This window comes from Corvus brachyrhynchos, unplaced genomic scaffold (genome assembly GCF_000691975.1).
Source record: "Corvus brachyrhynchos isolate BGI_N302 unplaced genomic scaffold, ASM69197v1 scaffold310, whole genome shotgun sequence".
Classification (NCBI taxonomy): Eukaryota; Metazoa; Chordata; class Aves; order Passeriformes; family Corvidae; genus Corvus; species Corvus brachyrhynchos.
Window position 1 is genome coordinate 3,665,044 of NW_008236213.1, and position 11,073 is coordinate 3,676,116.

An 11,073-nucleotide genomic window follows, 5' to 3' on the forward strand; every position below is an offset into this window, starting at 1 on the left:
CTGTCCTGGGCACTGGTGAGGCCACACCTCGAGTGCTGTGTCCAGTTCTGGGCCCCTCACTGCAAGAAAGACATTGAGGTGCTGGAGTGAGTCCAGAGAAGGGCAATGGAGCTGGAAAAATTTCTTCATGGAAAGTGTTGAGCATTGGAATGGGCTGCCCAGGAAGGTGGTTGAATCACTGTCCCTGGAGGTGTCCAATAAATGACTGGACATGGCACTTAGTACCACCATCTAGTTGCCAAGGTGTGATCAGTAAAAGGTGCTTTTGGAGATCTTTACCGGCCTTAATAATTCTGTGATTTTGTGATTCTGTTATTGGGTGTCTTGACAAACCAGCCAAAATGTGCCTACGCACTGGCCAGATGGCTGCTGCCTCTTCAAATAGAGACATTGAGTTGGGTCTTTGAATGACCATGAGATACTAAATTGGGCTTCTTTCCTCTTTTAGGCTGCTAATTTTCCAATGAACTTGTAAGAACTTAGCATCTTTGAGAATGTTGCACCTTTCTCAAACTTGCCTCAAGTTGGATGTTGCACTAAAGTTGGAGCTGGGAGGTAGACAGGCAGATGGCATGTTTGTACAGGGGTGGTTCCTATGGAAAAACAAGCCAGAAAGGAAGAAATACAATTCAGAGTTCAATGAGTTTTATGGTGTTTCATATATTGAAAAACTGAAATATAAAACAGCTACACAGAAGGAATGTGGCAACGTGATATTTTTGTAGATAATTGAAGAATGAGGAATTTGTTTTAAAACATGTTCTGTCGTTGTCAAAGATACATCTTATTAACACACTACTACAGTTTCCCCTCCATTCCTTCTTCCTGTGGTACTCTTAGTTACCACAAGGAAGAAGGAAGGGTGGGGAAAAATTGTTATTTCCCACCCCCCCCCCACTTCTGACTCCATTTTTCTTTTCTGTGCTTCAGTTGCAAGAGGAGAGTAGACTTTGGAAAAACCTCCAACTCCATTCACACATAACCATATCTGAGGAAAAAGGCAAAAAAAGACAAAATGGAGTTTTTCCTTGTCCTAGAAATCAGTGACACTGAACAGAAACTGCACATGAATACAGACGACAGTAGAAAACCTGATCAGTTTAACCTGATCTGCAGCCCAGTGTTTTAGCTCAAAGAGGATAATCCTTGGGTCTAGTAGCTTAAGAAGGAAGTATTATCTCCATGCAGCATTGATGAGAGCAAAATGAAACAGATTTTTCAGTGCTGATGTCCATGTTTGAAAAGGTAGTTGAAGTAGGAAAGGAACCTAAACCGAAGTGTTATAGTGAGGAGGGATATTTGAGGAAATCAAATTTATCCCTCTTGTGAGAAGACTAGTAAGCCACAAATGTTTTTCTTTACAAAAAAATGACCAAGATCTGTCTTGTTGATGGCTTGTGGGAGGTTAACAAGTAACAGAGGTAACAAAAAAAAGGCAGAGTTAATAGGAAACATTTCTGGTGCACAGCTTAAGTATTGCAAAAATAGACATGGGAACATCATTGTACTTTTGTTTATTTGTAAATCTTTGAATTAGGCCTTCAGATCAAGCCTTTCTTAAATATGAAGACCTGAAGACATTCGTAGTCTTAACAAGACTTAAAGTCTGAAAAATTATGAGCTCAAGGACAGAGTAAAGTCTTGTCAAGCTGAAGTGCCCTGCTGAAAGAATGAAGTAAGAAGGAATGCCAGCAGCCAAGGAAAGAGATCTACTCACCTCAGCTCTTTGAGGAAGGGGGGAATGAATGGCTGGCCTATCCTGATGCCCGAGTACATCCTCATGGGCACAGGATATGAATTCTCCCCTTGCTGGCCTCTCATCTTTTCATCTCAACTTTCTCCCATCCCAACAATCTCCAGTTTCTAGGTCCAGTGGGGGTGGGTAATGCCTGCCTGAACACATGGACTTCTGCAGTGGTGGGATGATCATTCGGGTCATGGCTATTTCACACTTTGCTCTGACAAATAGGCTGGTGTTGAAGGGTCTCCTAAAATAACAGAGCAATAGTATGCTCTTGACCTTTTTGAATCAATCTATGGTGTAAGTATTCTTCTAAGTATTTTGGAGTCTAATCAAAGCCACCTTAAATTTAAATGTTGGCCCCAGTGTACTCAGTCTCCATCATAGCAGATGTTTTTCTCAAAGACTAGTGAAGTTTTGGGTTGGGAGGGAAGTCAAAGGCTTGGAAGGAAAGAGCAAAGCTGGAAGGGTTGCCTTGTACTTCCTTAGGCTTTTGTTAACTAATACTTTTTTTTTAAGAGTCAAATAACCATCTGGCTGCATCTGGGTGCCGGTGCAAAGCCTAGCTTTGCTTCACAGTGCTGTGCTTCCTGAGCACAGCAGCCCTCCTACTGACCAATGAGACATTTATCTCCTCCCCCATGTTTAAACTGAAGAAGTCACTATGCCTTTTCAAAAGGAAATGACATCAGCATGTGTTCCTAAATGAACCTCTCTACCTCAATGAGCAAGGCAAAGAAGTGTCTGCAACACTGAAGAAAAATATTCTACATGTTTTGTCCTGCATTTCCACACTATGTATACAGCTCACATTCTTGGAGAAATGCAGAAAAGATGTTTCTCACTCTGTTTTTAAATGCATAAAAGGCATTTTTATTATATAACACCTAGCTGCTTTTTAGTGTCCTCAGTGAAATAAGGATGGTATTCTGAACATGTTGTATCCAAAGAACAGGTATCCATATCAGTGGAAATAACCAAAGTAATTGAAAAAAAGGCCAGAATCTCTGGGGATTTGCAGGGTACGTTACCTTTCCAAAATGCACTTTTTTTGACTGTTAAACTGTGTAAGGTTTTTGGTTGGTGTTGTGGTTTTTTGGTTTTGTTTTTTCTCAGACAAAAATGTTGTGAAACACCCTGATGCCAAGTTTTGGTATTGCTGTATTTCTAATCATAGAATGGCTTGGGCTGGAAGGGGCCTTAAAGATTGCCTAGTTCCAATGCCCCTGCTATGGGCTGGGACACCTTTCACTAGACCCCGTTGCTCAGAGTCCCACATGGTGGGTGGTGTATGCCAATCCTGAGCTTCTTAATCAGGAAATAAATGTTCATGTCAAATTAAATGAGGGAAAATACTAATAAACCCAAGATGATTTATTTTTAAATAGCTAATTTGTCTTATTTGTCTTTCAACACTGCTATTTTGAATTATAATAGTTAAACTGTCAGGGTGAAAACAAAGAAAATTATTGCAATAAGGGAAATAACAAGGATACTATTAATTGCAGCTCAAAAAGTAAATGACATGAGCCGTTCCCAGTATAAAAATATGCAAAATCTTAGAAGCATGATATGTCAGCAAAATAAATAAAATCAGGTTTGAGAAAATTCTTTAACATTTAAATCACAAATTAACAAGAAAAAATTATTTTGAGCAAGAACAGATTTGTTGTGGGTTTTCTACCTCTGCGTGGAATTTAAATTAGGTTAAATAATTCAGTAGTTTTGTGCTTTTTAGAGCCATTAAATGATAACACCATCCCAGCAGAAACCTGTTTGCCAGTCAATTAGAACAAAACTACTAATGTGTTGCTTTATAATGTACCAAGTTATTTGGGTTACACTGGTGATGGCAAGAACTATATATTTGACGTACTTATTCAAAGCAGAGTATTTATATATTTGGGGAATTATAGCAGGTATAAGAACCTTAATTTTACTAATAACTTGAAAATACGTTGAGTGTGACCTTTAGCTTTCAAATGTTAAAGGCAGACTTAGCTTTCCCCTCTCAACTTCATAATAAATAAAGAATGACACATACTTGTGGTTAGTTCTGCCTGAGATCTCTCTGTCATGAAACAAACCCCTTTCATTACCCAGAATTTACTGCTGGTCACTCGCTTTTGGAGGAAAACATAAGTTTTTGTTTAATTTCTGCTTACCTCAGTTGAAGTTGATATACTAGTGACTTCTTAAACAAAAGGCACATTTTGTATTCCTGTAGTGATTAGAAGAGCAGAGGATTCAAGGATTCAAACTTAGCAGCAGGCATGAACATTAAGACAAGCAATTAAAATTTTGTCTATACGCTTCTCATATTTCAGTTCAATTATTTTCACAATTTTTACATCATGTGCAAAATGCGTAGATCTGTGATTTATCTGTGATCACTTGCTCTGAACAGGATGAAGAAGATAATAAGATGTAGCTAAATATGCCTATCAAGATTTTAGAAATCCTGGCTTCTAATCCTAACTCACACTGATTTAGTCAATGTCTTTAGCTGATGCTCTTTAATATGGAGACCGTTTGCACACATCTTCAGGGCTTAAAAATTAAGATCATCAAAAAACAGTGGCTAAATAAACACCTACACCTTATCTTTTTTTGTCCCAAAAAAATTTCTTGACTCTGAGTGATAATCATCATCTTCACTGACTTCACACAAAGATTTACGTATTAATGTTTTTAAAAGGGTTTTTGATGTTTATTTTGATTGAATCAATGGCATTCAGCCATATTACAGTCTCAGAAAAAGGGGAGAGCATGGAAAGTGAACCGCTGCTAATAGGACAACATAGGAGTGGGAGATCTGAAAGTGATCTGAAACCAAAGGTCCCTGCAAGGGACTTAGCAGCAGGCTGGGGTGCCAAGACAGGGGCACAGGCTCAGCTGTAGTGCCATTGCAACCTGTGTTCTCACTTCCTCTCATGCAAATCACCCCAGTGGGCAGCAGCAGGCAGATGGTCTGTGCCCTGCAGTGGCATCCACCCCCTCCTTTCTCACCATCGTGGGAATAACCCACCTGTAATACCACAAGGGCTTGAGGTCCCACACCTGCTCAAGTCTTTTTCCATGCCCCTACTTGCCTTGGTCATCCACTTGTGCTCCAATCACACAACTAACTCTGCCTTTCTCCTTCTTGCTTTATGCCACAGAGCCCTTGCCTACAATATTAACTCCCTTAAGCTGAATTTAACTGGCTCAGTCTTCTGTATATCCAGCTGCTGCTACTTCCATTAGTGACTTCTTCAAAGTGTGGTGGAGTATTGATGTAGTCTCATAGGCAGCTCATTGTCCAGAATTTTTGATACTGAGAGAATTCTTGAATACAGGACTCATGTCTCCTCAAGGGCATTAAAAGTGCAATAATGATAGCAACTGGAGGCGGAGAGACCCACATGTCTGAATCTATCGTACTAGTTCTCTGTAGTTCCCCTTCCTTGCAATGAATCTGTTCACAGGATACAGTCATGCTACAGGCTCAACACATTATTTTTCACGTGCTTGTGGAAAACACTATTTCATGTGCTGACAAAACAAAAGCATTTTGCCTGATTATAATAAGCCCTTTCAAGGCAAAACAAAAAAAGTGGTGGTACTAATATGCATAAAACTTGTGTGACTTTGCTTGCAATGTGTCTAAGATGGAGAATGACTAAGATTCAGGTTTTCTTCAGTAACTCCATTATGTCAACATTTCCTGGTTGCAATAGTCTTGGGTTTCTCTTTCATTGAAACATGACAAGTTGTGCAATTGGCCTCTCTGCTGGGCAGTCTGGAAAGATGATGCTACACTACGCTACACTAAGTCCACTATTGCAGATTTCCTCTGTTCTCCACTCCCATAGTGGGTTTTTTTCCCTTTGTTTCATGGACACCTGTGCTTTCCAATTTTATTTTTCAGTGGTCTGATGAAGAAACAAAAAATGAAAGAGAAACACAGGGGGGAAAAATGATAGTGGGAGAAGTAATTGTCCCAGTGCTTAGATAACGAGGCAGCCTCAAAATGCACAAAAAATAAGGTAGTCCATATCTATTATTATTTCTAAGTTATTTATTTCTATAGGACTCTTGCTGTTTTAGGTGGATGATGCACTGACTAAAGATGATCGTCTGCATGATATTCACTTTTTCTGAAACTTGCACTGTTTTGCTTTATTCTGACATAGCAAGTTCATAACAGGACAGTGGCAGAGTTGTTGCTGCAATTATAAGTGAAGAGCAAAACTGAGAAAAAAGCAGCCAATTTTTACAAGTGGTTATTTTCATATATGCGGTCTGTTCATAAAAATACCAACAATAAAACGTCTTTTTGCTTCTTTGGACTGAGTTACTATTGCCAGTGTTTGTTCTCTCTTCTCATCCAGGAAAAATTACTTTTAAATTTCATTCCAAAAGCCCAAGAACTTGTCAGTGCTTCTTTTTCTTTTTTCCAAAGACAAGTTCCATTTTCCTGTGTTAGCTATCCAGAAAGATGTGTACTGGGTCTACCAGCTCCCACCTGTGCAGTTATCAATTCCTCTGGAAGCTGGTAATGGAGAGACAAGGTCTCACATCATTTGTGTCAGCTCAGAAGGAAGATGGAAAAGTTTTATTTAACCCAAGGTTAAGTTGGGAGACTTGCAGACAATGAGGCATTACTGTTACAGGTTCTACCCTGCTGTGCTGTGCATGCTCTGGGGCAGATTTAGATTTTTAGATAACAGCTACTGTAATAATAAAATATAAAGATCACAATTAGTGAATCATTGAAGTAAGAGTTCCATTTGTTGATTAATCTATGCTTGTAAATCAAGCATAATGGATTTTTAATGGCACAGAGGCCAACCCTCTTAGAATTCTGAGCTCACAGCTTCTTAACCCCACTTACATTTCCAAACATGATGGCCACAACTGGAAATTACCATGTCTAGGAAGTTTTGGGAGTCTATTTGTCTTGTTGGACCAAAACTTTACTGAAGGTGTTTCTAATGATCTAACACCATCGGGTGTGACTGCCTAGGCACATCCCACAGCACTGTTCAATTCCTCAGCACTGCCTTACCTAGCACGACTATATTCCCTGTGCTTCAGTGCAGTGCTAACCCTCACAGTGGTGCTCTTGTGGAAACACCACGTTACATCCCTTTTTTGGGCAATGTTTCAGTTCCTGGACTTTATGTTGAAAGAAGTACATAAGCTCCAAAATCTTAAGCCTCTTTGAAAGAGGGGTTTTTCCTCTGAGCACTGGAAGACTCCAATGGAGAAGATGACAGCACAGGTACAGCGGTGTCCTGTGGCTTGCAGCTGATATATTCCACTGCTCTCACACTGTCATATGAAAAATAGCCCCACCTTCTGTGGGACTGCAAAGTCCCCAGGGAGATTTCCACATATAAAATCAATCTGGGACACAATTCATTGTCAAAAAAGAGTAAAGACTCTTCACACCAGCAGAATACAGTGACAAAATACTTAAACTGACAGTGGATAATAAGAGAACACAGAATCCAGAATCCAGATTATGGCTACACAACTCATTTCATCAATGAGTTGTGTTAGCCAATCTTTCAAAAATACATGCGTTCACATGTATTGCTTGGCTTCATGATTCATGTTGCACTGAATTATTCTGCAGGACATGAAGGGAATGGCTTTTGTACTTGTTATGTTTATGAAACAAGCCATTAATAGGCAGGTATGCTCTAGAGGACATTGAGTGTGAAGGAAACAGGAGAGAAACGAGTAATCGTAGTGATTTTCATAACCTCAGCATTGAGGAAGACAAGAAGTGACTTACACCCTGTTTGTGAAAAGTATGATGTCTGAGGAAACTGAGTGCTGTGAAACTAATTGGTTTTTTGGAAAAAAGAAAAAACAGTTGACTGAAAACAAACAGGAATTTAAGATTATGACCGCAGACATTCAGCATCTGACACAAAGTGCTGAGTAAGTTTGAAAAAGACTTCTTTGCCAGCAGACAGGAACTGTCAACTAATTTACTGGCTTAGCTCTGATGTATTTTTAAAAGAAGTGTCAAAATTCTTGGGGTTTGTCTCCTGAAAGAAAGGTCTGATCCTACAATCACCACACATCCCAAGTGTTGCTGAGGCTGCCTACCCTAAACTCAGTTTCTCAGCAAGGTGCACTTTAACCTGCCAAACAGAGTATTAAAACTAGGTTTTCTAGAGTAATTTTGCTTAGGTAGAAGAGAAGACAAACGGTGACTCCTGGAAGAAACAAGGAAAGGTTGATCTTTTAGTTGCATGTAACTGAACTGAATGACTGAGTATATATGTACTATGATCTAGCAGTCCTGGTCATACGAATGAGGACCCACATTTAAAAATGAAGAACCTAAGACAGCCTTCACTTCCCGGGGAATTCAGATTATTTCACCTCAGTGGAAGGAACCTGATTTACATATATTCATATCCTGATTCCATACTAGCTAATCTGTCCTTAAATGGGGGCAGAATTTTAAAAGTATGTTTTAAATATTCAGAACTAGTATTGCAGATGATCATATCCTTTTAGTGTGATTGGGATCCTAGGGGAGGTATCTGGACAGCCTGGTGTAGAGGCTTCAGTGATTTAAAATAATTTAATGGAGCTGGACCAATTATTAATTATGAGTAACTAATCTGACCAATATGGAAATTTCTCTGCATATAAATAATAAATAATTTTTTAAAATTATTATTATTATTATTATTCATCCTGCCTTCACTTTTAAAAAGGCTTAGTATTTGGCCCTACATATATTAAGCATTTCAAAGGCTGTGAAAAAAAGATCTTTTATATCAGATTGACTGCCTAAATTGATTTTTTCTTCCTTCTTCTTTTTGTTAGATACTTTAAGGTAGCATGAACAAAAAAACCTCCGTGAGTTCCAAGTGAAAGAAAGAAGTGAGAGACCACTAAAGTTCCTCGTGCAGACGTTAGGTCATGAGAGTTTGTGCTGGTTTATGCATTAACAGTTAAAACATAGGGAAGGCATCAATTTCCGTGTGCAGTTGCCTATATTGAGCAATGTTTAACAAAAGCACTGTGCACCCTTTTCTGCTTCGCTGCAGAGAAGTATGGTAGTATTGAATTAACTGATAAATCAGTTCCTTGGTCCCTTTATAAAACTGGGGCTGCTTTTGGCGAAAATTAGGTGTTTAAAAAGTTCCATCTAAAATGGCACAAATTGATTCTATTTTATTTTTTCATGCGCAGATGTCACCAGTTTTTTCCACTGCATGGAAAAATACAGTTCATTTAGAGGGAATTTAAGCCTGCTCACAATTGGCATACCTTTCTCTTGCTAAACTTCATAGTAATAGTCCACAGATCATAAATTAAAAATGGTAAACCAGGAGAGAGCATTGTAAAATGCTTTAAAATTACTTCTGTCATTTCATCAGTAGGATATAATGTCTGAGTTACTTAAAATGAGGAAAAGAGTGCTTACTGTATCGTACTTGTCACCAGTAAAGCTACGGTGCTAATCCAGGAAGACTGAAATATTCATACGCTGCCTGATACTGGGAGAGTTATGTATCTTCCTTGACATTCCAGAAAATAACTAATTAATAGTGGTGATTATTCCTCCAAGACCCCACTGTAAACCATATGCTGGATCACTACACTTAAAACTCAGGTCATAATCTGCATGTCTGAAATAAAAGTATTTGTAGCTGTTGCTGGTAGTCCACAATCTTGCTTGTGTCTCTTTACATCTGTGCTCTCCTGGGACTATTTTCATTACACCCAATAATCCAATTAATCCATTACCTGCACTTAACCTTTATCAAGACAAAGTGGCGTATCGATTTACAGCCATTACACAAATTGACAAAGCAGAAGGTACCATTTGAACATTAGTATTGCCCTGATGTCAGGTTATTTCTAAGATTCACAAGGCCTTTCTTGGTTTTTCCTTCTGAGTAAACAGATTAGTTTCTAGAAAAAATGTTGTATGTGACAGAGCCATAGCATGTTTTAAATATTTCTCACTTGGGTAAGAGTTTTAAGACATTTGGAGGTGTAGCTCCCACAGATAGTTTAAAAAAAATAGTGCCATTTCTTCCATGTTATCACCAGTTTATCAAGATGTCCTGTGCACACTGAATCCACGTGTGACTTGCAAAACTGTGAGACTGGGATAATATCAGTGGCACTTTAAGAAGGTAGATATGTAACAAGTGCCATACTGGTGCAAAGGTCCATCTACCCCATTATCCCGTGTCCACTAGTGGCCAATATCGGATACTTACCCAAAATGTAAATCAAGAGAGGATGCGTTCATAATATTTGCTCATGTTCTCCTAGTATCTATAGTGGCTTTCTCTGCTGCAATTTTGCTTAATTGCTTCTTAAACAGATTTGAGTTTTTTTGCATACGTAAGTTCCTATGGTGCATGACTGAATAACTAGTACCTTTTTTAGATATATTAAAAAAGAGTGTAATCCCAAATCTCTTCATAGTATTCATGAGCTTATCAATGTCTTTAATATCTCTTCTGATTTGCCACTTTCCAGTCCCAGTCTATATGGTTCTTTTGTATTTTCAGCCATCTGAGTCCAGTCAGGATCTTATTTATAGGATAGCACTGTGTAGTGGTTTGGTCCAAAATACTCATTACTGTTTATCTGCTGTGAGATAAGAATTAGGAGAAATGCAAAGCAGGCACCAAACTTGAAAGAATATAAAGAAGTTTATTAACAGACCTAAAAGAAGGGAGAAAAGAAAAAAAAAATTATACCACCTTCAGAACTCTCCTCCTCCCCCCACCTTCCTCCCTTCTCCCACTGACAATGTAAAAAGACAACCCTTAAGATGTTCAGTCTGTTTACCACTTCCATAATGACCTTGTTCAGTCCATTTAGAAAGAGAAGTCTCTTCTTGCTCATGCTATGAAAACATTATCACAACGAGACAGCCGCCCACTTCCAAATATTGTTCAGTCCATTTAGGAAGAGGAGTCTCTCTGCCTGCGTGTGAGTCCTTTCCCCCGACTTGCAGCTTTTCCCGCAACTGCTTTCGAGGGTCCACTCTTGAAGTTTTTTGGGGTACAATTTTAAGGTTGAGCCGTTCAGAAACAAAAACAGAGGCCCTTCTCCTTCCCTGGGAGCAAAGGGTCTTCATCATCTTCATCGTTAGGACTATCTCTGGGAGCATCTCTAGGGACTGAGGTTTTCTCCTTTCCCGTTTGGAGCAAAAGTCCTCATCTGGTTCATCTCTAGGGACTGAGGTTTTCTCCTTTCCCGTTTGGAGCAAAAGTCCTCATCTGGTCCATCTCTACGGACTGAGGTTTTCTCCTTTCCCGTTTGGAGCAAAAGTCCTCATCTGGTCCATCTCT